This window comes from Neofelis nebulosa, chromosome 12 (assembly GCF_028018385.1).
Source record: "Neofelis nebulosa isolate mNeoNeb1 chromosome 12, mNeoNeb1.pri, whole genome shotgun sequence".
Taxonomy (NCBI): Eukaryota; Metazoa; Chordata; class Mammalia; order Carnivora; family Felidae; genus Neofelis; species Neofelis nebulosa.
This window is the reverse complement of record NC_080793.1, coordinates 95,310,001-95,333,597: the sequence shown is the minus strand read 5'-3', so window position 1 is coordinate 95,333,597 and position 23,597 is coordinate 95,310,001. Positions and strand designations below refer to the sequence as shown.

Below are 23,597 nucleotides of genomic sequence, written 5' to 3'. Positions count from 1 at the left end.
CTGGAATCAGATTTTCAATTTTTACAAACAAACCCTGCTTATATTTTCATTGGGATTGTGTTGATTCTGAAAATGAGTTTAGGAAGAATTGAAAACATTGAATCTTCTCATTCATGAAAGAGGTATCCCTCCGTTTATTTTAGATCTTTAAAATTTCCCACCTGTGTTTTGGAGTTTTCAGTGTACAGGCCTTTCACATCATTTGTCAGAGTATACCCCATTTCAAATTTTTTGATGCTGTTGTACAATAGTGTAAATATTAAATATGTAAATTCTTAAAAATTCAAATTCATAATTGTTGCCAATATATAGAAACACAGTGGCTTCAAGAAATTCTTAACATTGCAATATAATACATATATCATAAAATTGACCATTTCAACCATTTTTAATTGTGCAGCTTAGTAGTGTTAAATGTATTTACGTTATTGTGAAACCAATCTCTAGAACTTTTTCAGTTTGTAAAACGAAACCTCTATATCCATTAAATAGCATTTACCCTGTCCCTCATTCCCTAATAACCATCTTTCTGCTTTCAGTTTCTATAAGTCTGACTACTCTAGATACCTCATATAAGTGGAATCCTACACTGTATTTTTGTGACATTCAGCATAATGACCTCAATGTTGTTGTTGTTGACACATGTCGAAACATGTTGTCTTCAGGATTGCTGAAGGCATGTGTGGTATGTCTTGGAATTTCCTTCAAGATGGAATAATACTCTGTTTTATGTATATGCCACATTTTGTTTCTCCATTTATCTGTTGAGTATTTCATTGCTTCTGTTGTTTTGGCTATTGTGAATAATGCTTCTGTGAACATGATTGTACAAATATTTCTTTAAGACCCTGCTTTCAAATCTTTTGTATATCTATCCAGAAGTGGAATTATTAAATCATTGGGTAATTCCATTTTTAAGTTTTGAGGCACTGCCATGCTGTTTCCCATCGTAGTTGCACCATTTTAAATTCCCACCAGAAGTCCTTTGCTCAATTTTAAATTGGACTGTTACTTTGAGTTGTAGAGGTTCTTGATATATTCTGAATATTACCTTCTTTTCAGATACATGCATTACAAATATCTTCTCCATAGGTTGCCTTTTCACTCTGTTGATTGTATCCTTTGATGTGTGGAAGTTTTAAATTTTGGTAACATTCAATTTAATCTGTTTTTACTTTTGTTGCCTTTGTCTTTTGGTGTCATATTCAAGATTTCGTCAAATCCAATGTTACAGAGCTTTTCCCCTATGTTGTTTTGTGAGAGTTTTATGTCATACACTTAGTTAGGGTTTTGGTTCATTTTAAAAGTTTGTGGTTTTGACAAAGCCCAATATCTACTTTTTTCTTTTGTTGCTTGTTGTTGCTGCTTTGGAGTCATGTCTAAGAAATCCATGATTAAATCCAAGATTTAGCTCTGTGTTTTCTTCCTAGTTTTGTGGTTTTAGCTTAGACCATTTATCTGGTTTGGGTTCTCTATATGGTGTGAGGTAGGGTTTCAGATTCATTCTTTATATGTGGAAATTCAGTGGTCTCAGCACCATTTGTTGAAGAAACTGTGCTTTTGTTTTGAGTGGATTTGGCACTCCTGCCAAAAATCAGCAGGATATAGATGTATCAGTTTATTTATGGAAACCCAGTTCTAGTCAGTTTGCATATATGACAGCCTCTTTCTCCTGCTTCCATGTTGGGAGTCACTCACTGATGTTTACTGTGTACTGTGATCTGTGAGTTGGAGATCATGTTTGGGACCAACGGGAGTAGTTTTCACCCTTATCTTTTTCCAGTTGAAGGCAGATGACCTGATTGATAAAAGTCAGGTGCTCTTGCTAGTCTCATCTTTTCAGGTCATGTTGAGAAAGCAAGTGAGGGGGTTGATGGAGATTGGTTTTTTTTTTTTTTTTGTCCAGGCACATACTAGCCCAGCCAGACTCCTTAGTGTGGGAACAGAGGTGGGTGGGTAAGTAAAAGGCTGCACTTTGCCTGAGGAACTGCCTACATTTGGCTCCTGTCACCTCTTACTCAGGTTGCTGCAGTCCAGGCTACCTGTCATGTATGTGCTGATTCTGTTTATGAAAACTGTAGGCTAAGAAAGGTAGTGTAAGCAGTACAGTGGTTAGTAGCATACACTCTGGAGGTACGTGATTCTCTGGATGGAATACCAGCTGAGGCACTTAGTAACTCTATGACTTGGGCAAGTTACATGAATTCTCTGCATCTGACTTTTGTCATCTATAAAATGGGGATGATGATAGTTTTTATCTTGAAGACTACAGTGCAGAAAAAATGGTAGCATCTGTAATGTGCTTTGATCAGGTCTTGGCATGGTGTCTGTTGCTGCTTCTCCTGCTATTGTAGAATAATTTTTGCAGTATAGCTTAGATCTTTTTTTTTTTTAATGTTTATTTATTTTTTGAGAGAGAGATTGACAGAGTGTGAGCAGGGGAGGGGGGGAGAGAGAGAGAGAGAGAGAGAGAGAGAGAGAGAGAGAGAGAGAGAGAGAGAAAGAAAGACAGACAGACACAGAATCTGAAGCAGCCTCCAGACTCTGAGCTGTCAGCTCAAAGCCTGATGCGGAGCTTGAATCCACGAACCGTGAGATCATGACCTGAGCTGAAGTCAGGCGCTCAACCGACTGAGCCATCCAGGTGCCCCAGCTTAGATCTTTTGTAATGACTGTCTCTGAGCTGTGTCCTTGTTCTTTATAGTGTTCATTTCCATTTAAAGATTTATATTTCATTAAACGGGTACAGGATAGTATCTATTGATACCGTTGTTCCCAACATCTAGCAGACATACTAGAGCTCAACATATACATGCTGAGTGAATTAACCACTTGGATTTGAATATTTTCATGCTTAGATAAGGTTGATAGAGATAGGAATATTTACAAAAGTAGTCCTTGGCATCTTGGTTTGCTTTAAGTTGGGTGGTGGTTGGTAAATTATAGAGTTTGAAGACTTAAAAGCAGTTATCTTACAAATATTTAATCAATGCTTTGTCTGTCCAACCCCATAGTGATTGCATGTATTCAGCTATTTAATTTAGTGCTGAGAAAATTTTCATAATTTTTGTGGAAAAGTTATTTCATCTAAAGAAGCCGTAAAATTGTTTTTCCTACTGGCATTTCAGTATTAGGAGGAAGAAAAGCAAAGCCTTTAGGTGTAATCATTTATTTGTTTTAAAACTTTTTATGTACTTCATCTTTGTGTTTATATTTAAAAAGATTTTTGATAAAGAATTTATTTTTGATGGAGCATTTTACTAACCAGATAAATACAAAGGATATAGGCAAGAAGTAGTAAACTTCTATGTTATTAAAATACTCAGAGCTTAGGGGCGCCTGGGTGGCGCAGTCGGTTAAGCGTCCGACTTCAGCCAGGTCACGATCTCGCGGTCTGTGAGTTCGAGCCCCGCGTCGGGCTGTGGGCTGATGGCTCGGAGCCTAGAGCCTGTTTCCGATTCTGTGTCTCCCTCTCTCTCTGTCCCTCCCCCGTTCATGGTCTGTCTCTCTCTGTCCCAAAAATAAATAAAAAACGTTGAAAAAAAAAAAATACTCAGAGCTTAGAGTGAAATATACTTCTCATATATGTCTTCAGCATTACTGCAGAGATTACTATGAATCTTATGGCAGTACATCCCAACTATGGAATACTCGTTTTCAATTAAAATATATTTTAAAATAATTTTTCTGCTTAGAAGTACAATAGAGCCAACAGTTTACAGTTATAGTTCTTAGTTCCTCAGCTTATCCATAAAAATCAAGATCAAAATATTTCATTTTTAATAGGTTAACATTGTGCATGGTGTAATGATAACTTGATAGTAAGTGGTTTATTATTGCACATGATAGGTAGTACAGAGATTGTGTGCTTATTTTAGCAGTGTAATACCACCAAAGACATGGTGGGCTCATTACATTCATATGCTCTGCTCTTCCCAGGGTAATAGTTTGGGGTCATAAGATTGACCACGTGTGGTCTCAGGATGGCTATGATGCTAAGTATCACATGCTTACACAACAGTGCCCTCAAACTGGAAACAGTAATGTTTTGATATATGTCCCTAGAAGAATGAAGGAAAGTCCATAAACCCTCCACGTATTTCCCCTCATACCTTATTGGCCATAATTGGTCCATGTAGTTCGTTCCTATCTTTAGTCCATTGAATGATCCTGGTCAGGTTGACTAGTCAAGATTCAACTTCCGGACCTGGAGAATTCTCAAGGCTGCAGTCTCAGGAGGTGACTAGTCTGTTTATGCACACGGTTGCTGAAACATGAACACAGTTGGGAATTTGTTAGCAAATATGTCTTGGTGGTGTAGGAAGTCAACTTCTAACGTCATAAAAGCCAGTTATCTGCTGAGTTCAGGGTGCATTTAGAGAATTACTATTGAGATCCTTGCCTTTGAGAGATGTTGTGTAGTACAGGAGAGAGACTAGTCGTATGTGGAAAAGAAGCTACAGGAATTTGGTAGGGAAGCACCTGCCTCTGTTCAGGTGGTCAAGGAATGTCAGCAGCTTCTCAGATATTATATGGGGTTACTGATACTTATGATCTCCCCTTTGTGTTCTAGTTATTCACTTTGGGGTCAGCAAACTTTTTCTGTTAAGAACCTGATGGTAAATATTTTAGGCTTTTCTGCCATATAGTCTGTTGCAGCTACTCAGTGCTGTCAGTATAGCACAAAAGCAGCCTTGGACATATGTAAATGAATGAACATTGCTAAATTTCAGTAAAACATATTACAAAAACTGGTGATCGATTTAGGCTGTGGGCTGTAGTTTCCCAACCCCTGCTCAAATATTTCCCCTATTCTTTCCACCTTCAGGATGTTTTTGGTATTCTTGCCCATTAATTTTTTGAAACTTTATTTTAGAATAGTTTAGACTTACAGAAAAAAGGTTGTATAGAGAGGTTTCATATACCTCACATCCATTTCCTTCTGTTATTAGCATCTTATATTAGTATGGTATATTTGTTAAAACTGATGAACCAATGTCCATACCTTACCATCATCTAAAGTCCATACTTATTCACATTTTCCTAGTTTTTACTAAATGCCCTTTTTCTGTTTCAGTATTTCATTACATTTAGTTTTCATGTCTCTGTAAGTTCTTCTGGGCTATGAAAGTTTCTCAGACTTTCCTTGTTTTTGATGACTTTCACAATTTTCATGAGTCCTGGTTATTTTGCAGAATGTCCCTCAAGTGGGATTCATCTGATGTTTCCTCATGATTAGGGTGGGATTGAGGGTTTAGAGGAGGAAAGCCCACAGAAGTGAAGTGCCATTTTCATAACATATCAAGGGTACACGTCACTGTTGACATTAACATTTTGTCTGAGGTAGTGTTTGTCACCTTTCTCTAGAAAGATACTCTTCTTCCCCTCTTTCTATGCTGTACTCTTCAGAAGAAAGTACATGCGGCCCACATTTAAGAAATGGGAGTTTTGCCTCACTTCCTTGAAGGCAAAGTTGAAGGAATTTCTTGCATTTGGAATTCCTCTGCACAGATTTGTCTTTTCTCCCCCACTTGTTTACTATGTCATCTTACTAGTATAGATTTGTAGATATGTATTTTATAATACATATATTTTATAACTTTATTAGCTATATATTTTCATATATAATGAAATATATATTTTATTATATTAGCTATAATCCAGTACTGTTTTGTTGCCTCATATTGCCACAGCTTTGGCCATTGGGAGCTCTTTGACATATCCCTATGTTTTTGGCGTTTCATTGGGATGTTTTGTTTTTTGTTTTTAGCAATATATTCTGGTACTACAAGATTTGCCAGATTTCTCTTGTATTTTTCCTGCCTTAGTCCTAGAATCAGCCATTTCTCTAAGGAGCTCTGGCTCCTTTTGTTGGAAAATTGTATTTGAAACCAAGATCAGGGCACCAGAACTGACTGCTCTTGGGCTGCTGGGATGTCATTACTTTTAGGTTCTCTCGGGTGACAGAGCAAGGAAAATATACATGTGTATATTAGCCTGTGTATACATGTTATCTATAAATAGTTCTGTATATGGTCATCTGTATCTATGTAAAATTAAAATGAGTTCATAGTGCTATCTCCAACTCTAATCTGTTATCACAGGGATCATTCTAGCTTTTTCCCTTGTTGATAACCTTCCGCTCCAGCAGTGCAAAAAGTAACTCCTACCATTTGCCATCCATTTACTTAATTGTTCAATTCCAGTACACTGATTTCAGAATGGTTATCTGTACCCTTGTGGGAACACATTTATCAATTAATACAGTGCTTAAATGTGGTACCTTTTGCCTTTTGGTCTTACAGACCCTACTCATCCCTAATGTTACTTAGATCACTAACTGTTGCCCCCACCCTCTTCAGTGAAGTTGATTCATGCATTTCTAATACAGTTACCTTTATCACACTCTGCAGTCCATGCTGAGATTCTCTGACCTCCTAAACATTTTTTAAAAAATTAACCTATACCAGGGTTCAAAGTCTGTGGGTTTTGACAAACACATAGTGCTGTTTTCTACCATTACAGTATTAAACAAACATGAGTTTCACTGCCTGTGATTCACCTGTTTAACCTTACCCCTCCACCCCTAGCAACCACTGATCTGTTTACCTCTCCAGTTTTACCTAAATGGAATCATACACTATATAGCCTTCCAGACTTTCTTCTTTTCACTTAGTAATATGCATTTAAAATCTATCATCCAACAATTGCATTGTTTTAATTTGCATTTTCATTTATTTTTTTTTTAATGTTTATTTATTTTTGAGACAGAGAGAGACAGAGCATGAACGGGGGAGGGTCAGAGAGAGGGAGACACAGAATCTGAAACAGGCTCCAGGCTCTGAGCTGTCAGCACAGAGCCCGACGCGGGGCTTGAACTCACGGACCACGAGATCATGACCCGAGCCGAAGTCGGCCGCTTAACCGACTGAGCCACCCAGCGCCCCTTAATTTGCATTTTTAAATGACATATGTTGAGCATCTTTTCGTATACTTATTTGCCATTTCTGTATAATTTTTGGTTAGGTGTCTGTTAAGATCTGCCCCTCCCCCCACCCCGTTTTATAATTAGGAGATTTATTAACTCGTTTAGCAAGAAATCTGATGGAAAGACAGTTTCAGGATTGGTTCATTTAGCACTTACTTGGTGATTTCAGTGTATTGACTTGTCTGGCTCTCATGGTCTCAAGGTATTTGTCAGGGTTCCAGGCTGCACACACAGCCAAGAGGCAGAGTCAACCTCTTTCTGCATCTTTGTGTCTCTTTTTTTTTTTTACCATTGCATTTTTATTGAGATATATTCACATAAAATTCACTGTATTCAAGTGTACGATCCAGGTATTTTTAGTATATTCACAAGGTTGTGCAGCCATTACCACTGTCAGAATATTTTCATCTCCCCAGAATGAAACCCTGTACCCATTAGCAGTCATTCTTATCTTCCCCTACCTTCTGGCCCTGGTGACCACTAATCTGCTCTCTGTTCCAGTGGAATGTCTATTCTGGGCATTTCACATAAATGGAATAATACTATATGTTGTTGCCTTTGGTGCCTGGCTTCTCTGATTGAGCATAAAGTTTTCCAAGTTATCCATGTTGTAGCATAAATTTATACTTTATTCCTTTTTATAGCTGATTAATATTGCATTGTATGGATATACCACTTTTTGATTATCCATTCATCACTTGGTAGACATCTGGGTTGTTCCTACATTTGGTTACTATGAATAATGTTGCTGTGAACATTTGTTTACAGGTTTCTGTATACACATATTTTCAGTTGTCTTGGGTATTGGAGTACAATTGCTAGGTTATATGGTAACTCTGTTTAACATCTTGAGGAAATGCCAAACTGTTTTCCATAGTGGGGTACCATTTTATATTCCCAACAGTTGTGTGTGAGGGTTCCTATTTAAATCCTCACCAGTACTTGTTAATATTTTTTTATTACATCCATTCTGGTGGGTCTGAAGTGGTATGTCACTATGGTTTTGATATGCATTTCCCTAGTGGCTAAGGATGTTGAACATCTTTTTATGTGTTTATTGACCAATTCTTTATTTTCTTCAGAGAAATGTTTATACAGGTCCTTTGCCCATTTTTAAACTGTGTGACTTGTCATTTTATAGGTGAATTGAAAGAGTTCTGGATTCAAGTCCCTGATCAGATACGAGTTTGTAGGGGCGCCTGGGTGGCGCAGTCGGTTAAGCGTCCGACTTCAGCCAGGTCACGATCTCACGGTCCGTGAGTTCGAGCCCCGCGTCAGGCTCTGGGCTGATGGCTCAGAGCCTGGAGCCTGTTTCCGATTCTGTGTCTCCCTCTCTCTCTGCCCCTCCCCCGTTCATGCTCTGTCTCTCTCTGTCCCAAAAATAAATAAAAAACGTTGAAAAAAAAATTTAAAAAGATACGAGTTTGTAAATACTTTCGTCCACTCTGTGGCTTGTCTTTTCATTCTTTCAGCAGTGTCTTTCACAGAGCACAAGTTTTTAGTTTTAGTGGAGTCCAGCGTGCCAAGTTTTTCTTGCATGGATGGTGCGGTTAGTGCTGTATATACAAACTCATGATGAAACTAAGGGACCTTACTTTTAGGTCTGTGATCTATTTTGAGTTCCTTTTTTTTTTTTTTTAATTGTAAAATACACATAACATAAAATTCACCACTTTAGTCATTTTTAAGTATGTAGTTCAGTGGCATTTGTATATTAACATTGTTGGACAACCAGTACCATTGTCCATCTCCAGAACTTTTCATCATTGAAACTGAACTCTGTACCCATTAAAAAATAACTCATCATTTCCCTCTCCCCACCTAGTCCCTGGCAACCACCATTGTACTTTCTTTCTCTCTAAATCTCATATAACAGAATCATACAGTATTTGTCCTTGTACAACTGGCTTATTTCACTTAGCGTAATGCTGTCAACATTTAGCTGTGTTGTAGCAGTTGTCAGAATTCCCTTTTCAGGGCTGTATAATAATCCATCACCTTTTGGCTATTGTGAATATTTGGAATTGTGAATAACGGGTGTACAGATATCTCCTTGAGACCCTGCTTTCATTTCTTTTGGGTATATAGCCAGAAGTGAATTACTGGATATTTGGTAATTGTATTTTTAATTTTTTTGAGGAACTCCCATAGTGTTTTCACATTAGCTATACCATTTTACATTGCCACAAAAGTGCACAAGTTTACATCCTTGCCAACACTTGTTATTTTCAGGTTTTTAATTTTTTTTTCTTTTTAATCGTAGCCATCCTATTGAGCACAAGATAATATCTCAGTATTGTTTAGCTTTGCATTTCCCTAATGATAAGTGATATGGAGCATCTTTTCATGTAATTTTTTGTCCTTTGCAGATTTTTAAATCAGTTTGTTTTTTTGGTGCTTGAACTTTAGGAGTTTATACGTATGCGCGTGCATGCTTCTGTGTGTATAATAATTCCTTACCAGATAGGTGATTTGCAAATATTTTCTTCCATTCTGTGGGTTGCCTCTTCACTCTGTTGATAATGCCCTTTGACGCGCAAAAGTTTTTCTTTTTGATCAAGTCAGATTATCTATTTTTTCTTTTGTTGCCTGTTTTTTGTTTTTTGTTTTTTTTTTTTTTTGGTGTCATGTTCAGAAAATCATTGTCAGGTCCATTGTCATGAGGCTTTCCTCCTGTGTTATCTTCTAAGAGTTTTATAGTTGGTAGCTTTTATGTTTAGGGCTTTGATTCATTTTGAATTAATTTTTTGTACATGAAGTGAGGTAAAAGGTCCAGCTTCATTATTTTGCATGTGAATATCCAGTGTTCCCAGGACCCTGCGTCGAAGGGACTATTCTTTTTCCACTGAATGGTCTTAGCACTCTTGTTGCAAATCATTTGGCCATTATAAAGTGTTTACTTCTGAACTCTCTATTATTATATCCCATTGGTCTTTGTTTTTATGCCAGTACTGCCCTGGTTTTTTTTTTTTTAACATTTATTCATTCATATTTTAGAGAGTGAGAGAGTGTGAGTGGGGAAAGGAGCCAAGGGGGAAAGAGAATTTTAAGCATGGAACATGATGTGGGGCTTGATCCCACGACCCTGGGATCATGACCTAAGCTGAAATCAAGAGTTGGGTGCTTGGGGCGCCTGGGTGGCTCAGTTGGTTGAGCATCTGACTTCAACTCAGGTCATGATCTTGTGGTTCATGGGTTCAGCCCTGCATGCTGACAGCTTAGAGCCTGGAGCCTGCTTCTGATTCTCTTTCTCCCCCTCTGCCCCTTCCCTGCCTGTGCTTGTTCGCTATCTCTCTCTCTCTCTCTCTCTCTCTCTCATAAATAAACAAAATTTAAAAAAAGAAAAAATAATTGGGTGCTCAACTGAGCCATTTGGGTGCCTGAGTGCCATACTGTTTTGATTAGCTTTGTAGTGTGCTTTGAAAGCAGGAAATGTGAATACTGCAGTTTTTTGGGGGTTTTTTTAATGTTTATTTGAGAGAAAGAGAGAGTGAGCAGGGGAGCAGCACAGAGAGAGGGCAGGGAGAGAATCCCAAGCAGGCTCTGTGCTGCCAGTGCAGAGCCTGACATGGGGCTCAATCCTACGAACTGAGAGATCATGACCTGACCTGAAATAGTCAGACACTTAACCAGCTGAGCCACCCAGGTGCCCCAGTTTTGTTTTTGTTTTTGTTTTTGTTTTTGTTTTCTAAACTGTTTTGACTTGTCAGGGTCATTTGAGATTCCATATGAATTTTTTTTTCAAGTTTTTATTTACATTCTAGCTTTAAAAAAAAGTACAAAATTGGTTTCAGGAGTAGAATCCAGTATTCATCACTTACATACAGTACCCAGGGGTCATCATAACAATGCCCTCCTAATACCCATTACTTATCTAGCCCATCCCCCACCCACCTTCCTCCATATAAATTTTAGAATGGATTTTTTATTTTTGCAAAAAAGGTCATGGCACTTAAGTAGGAATGACACTTAATCCATAGATCATTTAGGGCAGTTTTGACATCTAGACAACGTTGAATTTCCTGATTCTTGAACATAGAAGGTCTTTCCATTTATTTTTGCCTTCTTAATTCTTATCTGCAGTGTTTTGTAGTTTTCAGTGTTAAAGTTTTTTGCCTACTTGGTTAATTTTTCCTGAGAAATTATTCTTTTTGATGCTGTTGTAAAAAGAATTGGGTTTGTTTTTTGAGAAAGAGAGCAGGCGAGCATATGCAAGCAGGAGAGGGGCAGAGGAAAAATCTCAAGAAGGCTCCACGCCAAGTGCAGAGCCCAATGTGGAGCTCAGTTTCACCACCGTGAGATCATGATCACAATTGTGAGATCATGACCTGAGCTGAAATAGAGTCAGATGCTTAACCCACTGAGCCACCCAGGCATCCCAAAAGAGTAGTTTTTGTAATTTTCATTGTTAGTGTATACAAATGCAACTGATTTTTGCACGTTGAATTTTTTGTCCTTCAATTTTGCTGAATTCACTTATTAGCTCTAAAGTGTTTTTGTGGAACCTTTAGGGTTTTCTATATGTAAGATGATGGCATCTGCAAACAAATGATTTTACTTTTTCTTTTCCAGTTTGGATTTTTTTTTTTCCTTATGTAATTACTCTGGCTAGAACTCCCAATACTATGTTAAATAAAAGTGTTAAAAGCAGGCATCTTTTTCTTGTTCCTGATCTTAAAGGAAAAGTTTTCTCAGCCTTTCACTATTGACTGTGATGTTAGGTGTAGATTTTTCATATGTGCCATTTATTATATTGAGGTAATTTCCTTCTATCCTTTTTAAGATTTTTTTAAATCATGAAAAACTATTAATTTTGTCAAGTGCTTTTTCAGCATCAGTGGAGATGATCGTGTATCCCCCAACCTCCTTCTTTTCAAAGTGGTGTGTCCAGGGGCGCCTGGGTGGCGCAGTCGGTTAAGCGTCCGACTTCAGCCAGGTCACGATCTCGCGGTCCGTGAGTTCGAGCCCCGCGTCGGGCTCTGGGCTGATGGCTCGGAGCCTGGAGCCTGTTTCCGATTCTGTGTCTCCCTCTCTCTCTGCCCCTCTCCCGCCCGTTCATGCTTTGTCTCTCTCTGTCCCAAAAATAAATAAAAAACATTAAAAAAAAAATTTTTTAAAAAAAAAAACAAAACAAAGTGGTGTGTCCTGCTGATTGATTTTCATTGTGAACTGTTCTTACATTCTTATATTCCAGGAATAAATCTTACTTGGCCATGGTGTTAGATCCCCTTTAGCAAGCTGCTGAATTTAGTTTGCTACTACACTAAAACCTTGGTTTGTAAGCATAATTCGTTCCAGAAACATGCTTATAATTCAAAGCACATGTATATCAAAGCGAATTTCCCCATTAGAAATAATGGGAATGCAGATAATTGGTTCCACAACCCAAAAATATTCATATAAAAATGGTTACAATGCTGTAATATAATACAGAATAATAAAGTACAAAATATAAAGAAAAATAAATTCATCTGCACTTACCTTTGAAGACCTTAGTAGCTGGTGTGAGGGAGACAAGAGAGGAGGGTTATTGTGTAGAGCGACTTTCATTATCACTAATGGAATCACTGCTATCCACTGGCTCATTGGAATCTTTTTCTGTATGAGGGCCATTTTATACACTCGCACAGATGTTGATGACAGTACAGTATTAATAAACTCTTGTCATGTATTTATTGTAACTGGCAATAAGGCAGCAGAGGAAAGGGTCTATATCTGCAGGCAGCCTGACCTAGAATGAAGCAAAGCATTTCTAAGCTCACTCTTGTAATGGAAAAGCAAAGAACTATCGATAGGTGCTTTGAAGTGGCAAAAAAATACACCAGTGACAGTTTGGGCACCTTCCAGCGTTCTGAAAAATCACTGATCTCTGCCAAACACCACGGCCTGAGATGGAGCATGAGCATCTGAGCATGGGAGACATTCCCCCACAATCCTGCAGAGAGAGAGAGACAGAGAGAGAGAGACAGACACAGACACACACACAGGAGAACTATGGCTCAGTTGTGATCATGTGATGTTCGGTGTCATATACTTCTATTGCAAGACATCACTCCTTTATCAAGTTAAAATTTATTAGAAGTGTTAGCTTGTCTTGTGGAACACTTGCAGAGCAAGTTACAATCCAAGGTTTTACTGTATTTTGTTAAGGATTTTTGCATCAAAAGCATAAGGAAAATTAATCTGCAGTTGCCTTTTCTTGTAGTGTCTTTTTCTTTGGTACAGGTAAATGCTTCACTCATAGACTGTGTTAGGAAGTGTTCCCTCCTCTTCATTTTTGAGAAGACTTCCAGAGTGAATGATGTTAATTCTTCTTTAAATGTTTGGTAGAATTTACCAATGAAGCCATGAGGTCCAGGGCTTTTCTTTGGCAGAAGGTTTTTGATCACTTATTGAATACTAGTTCTGGATATGTGCAGATGTTCTATTTCTTCATGACTTAGTCTTGGTAGATTGTGTATTTCTAGGAATTTGTCCATTTCATCTGGTTTATCCAGTCCATTGGCTTATAGTTGCCCGTAGTACTCTTTCACTAATATAACCTCTTTTTCACTAAAGATTTGTTAATTTTCTTTTTAAGTTTTTTTTTAATCTTTATTTATTTTTGAGAGAGAGATAGAGACAGAGCACGAGTAGGGGAGTAACAGAGAGTGACAGAGACACAGAATCCAAAGCAGGCTCCAGGCTCCGAGCTATCAGCATAGAGCCCAACACGGGGCTGGAACTCAGAAACCGCGAGTTCATGACCTGAGCCGAAGTTGGAAGCTTAACCAACTGAGCTGCCCAGATGCCCCAAGATTTGTTAATTTTTTGATAGTTTCATAAATTGACTTCTATTGATTTTTGACATTTTTTGCTCTTCTACTCAGTATTGCATTTATTTCCGCTCTAACCCTTTATTTCTTTCTTTTTTCTTGCTTTTCTAGTTCCTTACAGTGAACAGTTAAGTTACTGATTTCAGATATATATATGTATTTTTTTTAATCGGGCATTTACGGCCATAAACTTCCCTCTAAGCATTGCTTCATCTGCATTCAACAAACTTTGATATATTTTCATTTTTGTTCATATGAAAGTTTTGTGACTTATGATTTCTTATTTGACCTATGGTTTATTTAGGTGTATGTTAATATCCACATATTTGTCAATTTTCTAAATTTCTTTATGTTACTAATTTCTAGTTTCATTACATTGTGGTCAAGATAACATAGTTTGTATTATTTCAGTCTTTTGAGTTTATTTAGACTTGTTTTATGGTATTTCTCTGTACACATGAGAAGAATGTACTGCTCTAGTTGGGTAGAGTTCTCAATAAATGTTAGGTCTAGTTAGTGTGGTGTTGCTAAAATTTTTACTTCATTGTTGATCTTCTAATTGTTCTATCCTTGTTAGAAGTAGGTATGGAAATCTCCAGTTATTACTGTTGAATTGTCTGTGCCTTTTAGTTTTTAAGGGTATGGGTGCCAGCAGGTAAGGGAGAATGAATGATTTAATGTTATATAATATAAATATATTTGGTATTTTCTATAAAGAAGTCCTATACATCAATATGAAAAATTACCTTCTCTAATGAAAAGTATGCAAAATGAACAATTTGTAGACAAAGAAATACAACTTTCTAAGAACCATAGGGAAGAAGTAGTATTTCACTTGTAATCAGGGAAATACAAAATAAAATGATATAACCATTAGAATATCTAATTAGAAAATATTAAAAAAACATTTTTTTTTTAAGCTCCAGGCTTTGAGCTGTCAGCACAGAGCCCAACGCAGGACTTGAACTCATGGAGTGTGAGATCATGACCTGAGCTGAAGTCAGACGTTCAACCGACTGAGCCACCTAGGCGCCCCTCTAATTAGCAAATATTTAAAAATTACTTGTAGTCTTAGGATATGGGGAGACAGGTATTCTCAGACACTGGTAATGATACAAGTCACTCTTTAAAAAGTTTTTTTGACAACCTCTTTGAAGCTTTTTAGTTTCCTTATATTTTGTTATGAATACTACCCCTGTATTCATCATCCTAACCTTAACAGTTAAAAACACACAGGCCAAGCTTAGTTCACCTGCATTTTCTATAAACTGGTCCTTACATATCAGCTAAATTGAATCCAAGCTTTCTGTTTGTTTTATTTCATTTTGGGAAGAATACTTTATATGTGGTTTATTTCTTGTGTAACACATCACGCAGCAAATAACTCTCTTTGTGATGTTGTAATGATGAGGTTTTAGGTATTGTCAGCTTAATCATTCCCTTATAAAATGCCTTATCAGCTTTTAACCTAATTGTTTTAACAGGCATTAATGCTTGTTATCTAGTTGACTATTTCAGTGAGGCTTAGAAAGTGGCAGGATTTTAAATTAATCATTCCTTTGTCCATTATCAAAATTCTTAAAAAAGAAGAGCTTTTCCTAGTCAAATATTTGGTTATTCTAAGATACACAAAAAGCAGAAGGAATGCTTCCCTTTTTTTCCCCCCTCCTCATTTACCAGTTTTCAGAATGATGGCTTGGTTTTCTGGCATCCTCCTAAGATGAATGGACTTGTAAATTTGAACATATATGATCTATTTCAGTCAATGATAGATATTACTCTTTTTACTCAGTCTTTGCCCAGTGGGAGTTCCTTCAGGTTGGTGCCTGAATCCTTTTGATATGACTGTAGTCTTTAGTAACATCTTTGCTTTTGGCAAGATATGTTCCAGAATCAGTGATATTTTTTGCCACAAACCTGGTATCAGCTGTTTGTCTAACAAGTCCTGTTTTCTTTTAGTGGGAACTGATAGTTGAAGACCACAGTCCTGGGCCTAGGGAGTGTTCATTCCTATTGGGTTGCTCATTTTTTCTGTCTTCAGTGGCTAGAACTAGAAAATCCTAACTTTTTCATTAAGGTAATGCGTATCATAATGTATGTTGTTTTCTTAAAACCAAATTTCAAATTTCAGGTTTTTACTTCTCTGATTTGATACTTGTATCTTTCTTTTATGGTGATAATCTTGGTTCCTATTGACCGTAGCATTGTGACTTATTCACTGTATTCCACTGTTTACATTTGAAAGTTTCAGAAGGTAAAAACAATTCATCACTACCAGCATGATTACTTTTTACTCTTAGAATATAACTTCTAAAGGTGCTCATTCAAATTCTGTGTTTTAAAGTAACCAAACCACAACTTGATATATAGGTAAGATGATGTATTTAATTCGGATTTAATTTTGTTTTACAATTAGCTAAAGCATTACCTGGTTCCAAAGTTAAACATGAAACAATGTATGAAATCTAACTTCATCCTGTGGCTTTCACTCCCTTTTCTCCTTCCTGTATGTAATTGCGTGAATGCTTATTTTTCTTAACATCTTGTGTTTTGTTTAATATAAGCAAATAAATGTGTGTGATAGGTATTCATATTCTTTGTTCCTCTCTGGCAAAAAAAAAAAAAAGTGCCTATAAATTACATATTATTCTGTATTTGCTTTTGTTTTATTTTGTTTTACTTAGCATATCCTAGACATTGCTCCGAAGTAGTATGTAGAGATATTTTTGCCACAGTACGATACTCTAGTGTGTGGATTTAAAGTAGTCTGTTTTGCCAGTACTGAATGAACAGAGTCTCCCACCACCCCCCACCCCCTTGCTTTTTGGTTATGATAGTGCTTCCATAGCCTAGTGCATGTGACACTTCATATTTTTGCCATATTGTCTTTGTGAAGTTGTTTCTTCAGAGGATAAATATGTAAGTAATTTGGCTAGATATTGCGACATTGTACTATTTCTCATCCCCATTAGCAGTGTAAACTCATATTCTCAAATTTCTGAAATTCTGTGATTCTGATAAGAATTACATCTGAGTATAGCTTGATTTTTGCATTTTTCTTAATATGAATGAAGTTGTTGAAGGGCTGTTTGATATTATTTCTATGAGCTGTTCATATCTCTTGCCTGTTTTTTGTTGGGTTGTTCGTCTTGATTTTTTTTTTTTTTTAACGTTTATTTATTATTGAGAGAGAGAGAGCATGAGCATGGGAGGGGCAGAGAGAGGGGGAGACACAGAATCTGAAGCAGACTCCAGGCTCTGAGCTGTCAGCACAGATCCCAATGCGGGGCTGGAACTCACAAACCGTGAGATCATGACCTGAGCCGAAGTTGGACACTTTACTGACTGAGCCACCCAAGTGCCCCATCTTGATTTTTTTTTAAGAAACATTTTATATGTTGAAGAAATCAATTGATGAGCTGCAATAGTAAATTGAAATCTGTTCACCCACAGCTTTTTAATTACACTTGGTTCTTACTGATTATAAATTAAAATGTGTGTAACTTTGGCCCTCCAGTTCCACTCATAGGAATTTATCCCGGAATGCTACATTGTTGCATATATAAAAGGATATTGTCTCAACAGTTTCATCCCTAGGTATATAGCGAAGGAAATTAGAAACATATGTTCATACAAAAAATTGTACCTCAACATTTTTAGCAGCATTATTCATAATAGCCAAACTTAGAAACGACCTAAGTGTCTGTTAACTGATGAATAAACAGGTAGCAATATGTCCATATAATGCAGTATTATTCAGCCATAAAATTGAATGGTGAACATGGACGATTCCTGAAAACATGCTAAATAGAGGAAGCAAGGCGCAATAGGCTACATGTTCTATGATTCCATTTATGAATTCCATTTATTTTTTATTCCAGAACAGGCAAATCTGTAGAGACAAAAAGTATTAGTCCTTGCCAGGAAATGGGGTGAGGAGAGAATGGGGAATGACTGCTAATAGATATGGGGTTTCTTTTTGGGGTAATGAAAAGTCACCTAATTATCTAATTTCAGAATAAGATAGTGGTGATAATTTTACAACCTTGTGAATATAACAAAAAAACGCTGAATTGTACAGTTGAAAACAGTGATTTTAATGGGACGTGAACTATAGCCCAATAAAAAGTTAAAAATGCTTATTATCAGTCTAATGAGAGCATTAAACAAATTCAAATTGAAGGACATTCTACAAAATAACTGGTAAAGAGGATAGCAGTAGTCCTCAACAGTGTCAAGAATACAAAAGTAAAAAATAAAAGCCTTACTCACTATCTCAGATTGGAAGAGCCCAAGGAAACATGAGAATGAATTGCAGTGTGAAATCCAGGATTAGATCCTAAATCAGGAAAAATAAAACGTTAGTGGGAAAAAGGGTGATATTCAAATAACGTATGTAAATTAGCTACAGTAGTATAGCAATGTTAACTTCTAGGTTTGGATAATTGTACCATAGTTATAGAAGACATTAACATTTGGAAAAGTTGAGTGAAGGTATACCAGAACTTTGTACTGGTTTTGCAGCCTTTTGATAGGTTTTAAGTTATTTAAAAATAAAAATAATTAATTGCAACAACATTAAAAAAGTGGAAACTCTCGGGGCACCTGGGTGCAGAGCCTCCTTACGATAACTCTCTCCCTCTCTCCCTCCCTGCCTTAAAAAAAAAAAAAAGTGGAAACTCCATAGATAAGCATCAGTAGTGGAATGGTTAAAATGATGGGTACATTCAGGCAGTAGAATACTGTGTAGCTGTTATAAAGAATGAGGATTTGGATGCAGTGACATGGAGAGAAATAAAGGTAAAAAAGGTAACCTGTATATTCTGTTACCAGTTATGTAAAAGTATGTTTTTACTCATGAATATACATGTAAATAAATATATGACAGATTTCTAACATTGTGAATACCTATGGAGAATAGAACATGTATATTCCCTTATTGTAAGGTTTTACAACATTCATATGTCAGTGTAACTAACAGTTGTAATTTCTTTAAAAAAAAGTATGTTCCATAAAAAAAAGATGCCAAAAGACCACATTAGGTGGAAGAGAAATGCTAAGTCCAAGTATGTAGTTCTTTCAGTACTGGCTTTCATGAGTTTGATATTTTGTTTCTTTGTATTTAAGCGCATTGCTAACTTTTAGGGATATGTATGTAGTGATTTATTCGTTGGTTTCTGTGTCCCATTTTGAATGAAATCCCAGGGAATACTTGTTTTGCATTGTTTTGTTTTGATGACTAGTTACAAACTTCTCTGTAGCCAGAGTGACTGTAAACCTCTAGTTACCTCTCTTTAGGAGAGAATTACAGTAGGCTTAATTAACAGGACTGAGTCTCAAGCAATACAATGTTAACTCCTCAAGTTAAAAAATATATATATTCATTGCTTACTGGTTTCTGTGACCAGTCTTTTAAACAGAATGCTGGGGACCATGCCTTTTATTCACTTATAGGCTAACTTCAGCATACTAGGCAAATCGTCACTACCGTAAAAAAGGAACCCACTGAGGTTTGCATCCTGGAGCAAGGGCTTACTGGCTCAATTTTAGAGGGATTTCCGTTTATTGATTTTCACAGTTATGGGTGGACTGAGGGATGAGATTGGATAGCTACAAAAGGGATCCCAAGAAAGTCTTAAGAGTTTAAAACTTAATCATGAGGTCATGGGGGGGTGCTGAATCAGTTAATGATCACTACATAAGAAACTAACCCCAAATTTAGTGGCTTTAAAACCACAACCATTAATGACAGTTCTTTGGATTAGGTCATCTTGGGCTTCTTCACTGGGTTTGCTTGGAGTGACTCCCGCTTCGTAGTCCCCTGCAGGCTTGATGGGTTTGAGTGAACTAAGATTGCCTTTCTCCTATGTCGTCCAGGTGGTGATGCTGTTCACCAGTTGGTTTAGGTGGCTCAGTAGAGAGGGCTTCATACACTTTCATCCTCCTGTGCCTAGAAGGCAGTTCCATGTGGTCTTGGAGGCCTCGGTTCAGAAGTCCATGTTGTCACTTCACCTAACATCTGTTGGTTAGAGCAAGTGGTTAAGCCAGCCCAGACCCAGGGAAGTGAAGAAATAGACTCCCTTTTGATGGCAGAGGCAGCACAGTCACATTGCAAAACATGATGTGTACAGGGATGAGAGGAATTTGCGGCTCACTTTTTGCTGAGGTATATACCTATTTCCACAGGTATAATAGGATGACGTAAGTGTGGTACCAAGAAAGATTTGGAAAAGGCAGGGAAGAGAAGTCCAGATAGGGTTAAGAGGCCATTGCAGTCATTTGCGGGAAAGATGGTAATACCAGTGTATAAAGACATCACCATATGCTCGTCATCTAAACATCTCCGTGTTCCATACTGATGTATAAAGGGGCATCGGAGAGAGTAGACATTGAACTGATCCAGGGAGACTGCACTAGATCAGGCTCAACTGGATACAGGCAGTAGAGTTTTGTTAAAATCTTTCTGATTCGCTCATACAATTTAAGGAAGAAACTTCTGATACGTTTTTCATCAGCATACTGACCACCAAGAGCTTAGGAAGAATTGGAAGGAAGGCAGATTTATTTTTGTCACCTTCTTATAACCAGTTGCCCACACTTAGTTCCCACCATACCAAGGCCTGCCTGTTACCCTCCCTTTCTCTGATGTATCACTGGTATTGACTAAGGGATGAATGATAGTTCAATTAATTTATGTAGAAGTGAGAATAAGAAAGTGTTGGCATTTTAGAAGAGGTGTTTGTTAAACAATTTCTAATGGATACATCTAAACATACAATATATAAACAAAGAGGTAGGTTGTCTGTTTTTTTGCAAGTTGTTAAAATAGCATAATATCCTGAAGATACAGCACACAGATTAAGATGTATATCTGTCTATGTTTAGTCAGCATTGCAGCCACATGGATCTCTATCCCAGTGGTCTCCACAAATAGAGCTTCATTGCTTGTGAAATCACCAAACCACAGAAACTGCAAACAAGAAACAGGGTTGCCTTCCTGTGTTTCTTAGGAAACAGTTTCCACTGTTTTCAGAGTTTTTTGAGATTTTTATATGTGTGATGCTTAATGATTAAAATGAATGATTCAAAAGGAATGTTTGGGCTATCTGTTGACAGACTCACCCACTGGAAGCAATTGCTTTGTAGTGTTGGGTGGTGACTATCAGAATTTTCACCCAAATAATTAGAAATTATTGGGAAATACCATCTAATTTACTTCTTTAAAATTTATTTTTGCCACCAGTTCCACATTTTTTCTATAAATTTTAAAACAGATTCCAAACATACTCACGTTTCACAAACATACACATTAGTATGTATCTCTAAGAAAGATCTTTTAAAAACATGCCTTACTTCAGTACCATTATTACAAGGAGTATAATTCTTTATTGTCAGCTAATAGTCTGTTTTCGAATTTCCATGATTGTCTCAGAATTGTCTTTTTTCCAGCTAGTTTGAGTCAAAACCCAAAGCCCCACATACTGCTTTTGGTTAATATTTCTGAAATTTCTTTCAATCTATGTACTAACGTAGTTCTCCCTCCTTTTTCTTTTTTTCTTGCCCATACCATTTCCTTGTTGAAGAAACTGGGTCATCTGTTTCAAAACTTTTTCTGCATTTTGGGTTTTGCTGTTTATTATTTATTTTTATTTTTTTAATGTTTATTTTTGAGATAGAAAGAGCACGAGTGGGGGAGGGACAGAAAGGGGGGACTTGGGGGGGGGGGTACAGCATCCGAAAGCAGGCTCCGAGCTGTCAACAAGGAGCCCGATGTGGGGCTCAAACTCACCAACTGCAAGATCATGACCTGAGCCGAAGCGGAGGCTTAACTGACTGAGCCACCTAGGCACCCCGGGTTTTGCTGTTTAAAAGATCAGAGAAGGAATCCTTCTTCCCTCCCATGTATGTTGTGGAGTGCTTACTATTTACTGTAGTGGGGTGAGAGGAGGGCTATTTGGGATACATCCTTCATAGCATTTAAGTTACCTTTCCATGGGAGGTAGATAAAAATGAATCCTACCGTTTGTTGGAATACTCTAGAAAACAAGAGCATAACAAGGGGATAGAAAGGTGGGAGACCTTGTTGGACCAGTGGGATGGGGGACTGAAGTCCCTGGAGCAGAGGAGTTCCCAGGATCTGATTTACATTTGAATGGATCCCTGGCTGCTGTGCAGTGGGTGAGGGAACAGGGTTGGAAAGCTACTCTAATCTGTGCTAGAGGTGGTGGAATTAGATGGAGGAGAGTGTGGGTAGAGCCAAGGGTAATGGCAAGGTTTCTGTCTCCAGCAGCAGGAATAACTCAGAGAGTCTCAGAAGGCTTAGCCACAGGTAGAGGCTGAACAGTTGCTTCCATTTCCATTCATTCTTCTGTTCGTAAAGGACAGTTGCAAAATAGTGCTTTTTGATGGTTATGTTCAAGGCCTTTTGGTTTTGGGGGAGGAGGAAATACTTTTTCTTTTAAACTTTGTAAAAATGTTTTCTGTTTTTGCAAATGTCTTATTTAATGACATTTAAAAGTACTTACTTTTGGACATTGAAAAAAAATTGAGAAATTTACAAGTGTGAATTTTTTTAATGTTTATTTTTGAGAGAGAGAACAAGAGCGGGGGGCTGGGCAGGGAGAGGGTGACAGAGGATCTGTAGCAGGCTCTGCGCTGACAACACAGAGCCTGATGCAGGGCTCAATCCCATGAACCATGAGATCATGACCTGAGCCAAAATCAAGAGTGAGGCTGAGCCACTGAGGCGCCCCTAAGTTTGAATTTTTAATAACAATTGTTCTTGGCTCTGAAAATTTCCAAAACTCCAAAAACATTGAAATTCTATTCCCTTCGTCTAAATTTAGCAGTTAACATTTTGTAACATTTGCTTTAGGAAGTATGTATGTACCATTTTTTTGTTTGTTTGGCTAAACCATTTGATAATAAGGTGCGGACATCAAGAACCACCCATATTATTATCTAATATGTAGTCCAAATTCACATTTTATTGTTTTGTTCTCTTTTCATCAAGGATCTAGTCCAGGATCCCACATTTGGTTGTTGCAGCTCTTACCTCCTTCAGTGTGTATGAATCTCCCTGCCTTTATTTTTTGTCTTTTATGACATTGACTTTTTTTTTTTTTTTTTAGTTTCTTTTGAGAGAGAGTGCACGCACACACATGCACACATGAGCCAGTGGGGGAGGGGCAGAGAGAAGAGGTAGGAGAGAAAATCCCAAGCAGGTTTTCCGGGCTATCAGTGCAATGCCCGATGTGGGCTCAGTCTCATGAACCCAGAGATCACAACTTGAGCTGAAATCAAGAGTTGGATGCTTAACCAACTGAGCCACCCAGGTGGCCCATTGACATGGACATTTTGTCTTATATAATGTTGTCTTATATAATGTCCCACATTGTCTTGTATAATGTCCCATGATCTGGATTTGTCTGATCATTTCCTTATGATTAGATTGCATTTAAACCATGTGGATATACTTTTACCTTTTAAAAAATTAAAGATATAAACATAGGAATAGTGTGGATTTTATAGAGTCTTTTGCAAGCATCACTTCTAGTTACTACCAAACAGTAGCAAGGCACCTAATCTTCTAGTGAGGATGTCACAAAGCCAAAGAACATTAAATTGAAGACAATTTAGATTTCTGTATGCAGAAGTCACAAACTGCAGAAAATTAGGAAAACAGGCACAGTCTTAAAACGCAATAGACACCGAAAGCTGGATTTTGACACTGTGGTATGGACTGTGTTTTCCTTATTGTTCTTCCTCTGCCCGCCATCATTTAAACCATTTAA

The 23,597-nt window shown here is 37.4% G+C and overlaps 1 protein-coding gene and 1 long non-coding RNA gene across 3 annotated transcripts in view; one reads left to right on the top strand and one right to left on the bottom strand.

Annotated features, from left to right (window-relative positions):
* The window catches only part of MFSD14B (major facilitator superfamily domain containing 14B), a 74,495-nt gene that overhangs the window by 4,839 nt on the left and 46,059 nt on the right, over positions 1 to 23,597 (top strand). The window lies entirely within an intron of this gene.
* LOC131492232 (uncharacterized) lies at positions 3,862 to 20,261 on the bottom strand. Its single transcript, XR_009251940.1, has 2 exons — positions 18,076 to 20,261; positions 3,862 to 4,267 (listed from the first exon to the last, which is right to left on the bottom strand). It is a non-coding gene; the product is annotated as an uncharacterized LOC131492232 (long non-coding RNA).